Source organism: Diaphorina citri, unplaced genomic scaffold, assembly GCF_000475195.1.
Source record: "Diaphorina citri unplaced genomic scaffold, Diaci psyllid genome assembly version 1.1 scaffold380, whole genome shotgun sequence".
Classification (NCBI taxonomy): Eukaryota; Metazoa; Arthropoda; class Insecta; order Hemiptera; family Psyllidae; genus Diaphorina; species Diaphorina citri.
The window spans coordinates 135,866-136,647 of record NW_007377815.1 but is presented as its reverse complement, the minus strand read 5'-3'; positions in this window follow the sequence as shown (position 1 = coordinate 136,647).

The following is a 782-nucleotide window of genomic DNA, read 5'->3' as shown; positions in this document are numbered from 1 at the left end:
TGGAAGACGTATAAATAAATATCCAGGGCCGTATTCAGAAATTTATTGAGGGGGGGCAAGAGTCCAAACAATGATGTAACGGGGGGGAATGCTCCAAATTTTCGGAGTCCCCCTTCTAGTAAAGGAGTAAGTTAAAGCCCGAGGGGGAGGGGCTCTCCCCCCCCCCCAGATACGGCCCTGTAAATACCTACCCTGAATAAATAATCTAATTGTGTGTTAAGCTGCTAAGTTAGTTCAAGTAGTAATGAAGAATGAAGATGAAGTAGGTTCCTATAGTTAGGTACATAGGTATTTACGTAATTAGGTAAAGAAGGTGTAAGTTAATAAAAATTCTAGGTATTACAAATACCTACCTACCTAGTCCTACTATCAGCAGAAATTTCGGCTGGATTGAGGAGCGATAAATTTGATTGATCATCCTAGTAAGCATGGAGGGTAGTTAGTAGTTAGTAGTACCTACGTACTGTCTTGTAAGCATTGTAAGCACTAGGTCGCTGGTTCGATTCCCGCCCAAGAGGGATTTTATCATAAACAGATAAGGTTCGTTTCCATAGTGGCTGGCTTTCTCCTAGCTTTTAGCCCCTCTTGAAAAAAAAACAGCTCCACCGTTAGAGAGATCGCCGGGTTTTAGAAAATGTAAACGCGGCTTTTAGAGTCGACTCATAACGTGGTCGACTCATGAGATTTGTACGCGGCTTGGGTGAGTCGACCTCGAACTTTTTGTAAACAAACGGTTACCGGGAAAAATTCAAATTTTCTTCAATCCTAAAATTTCTAAAAAA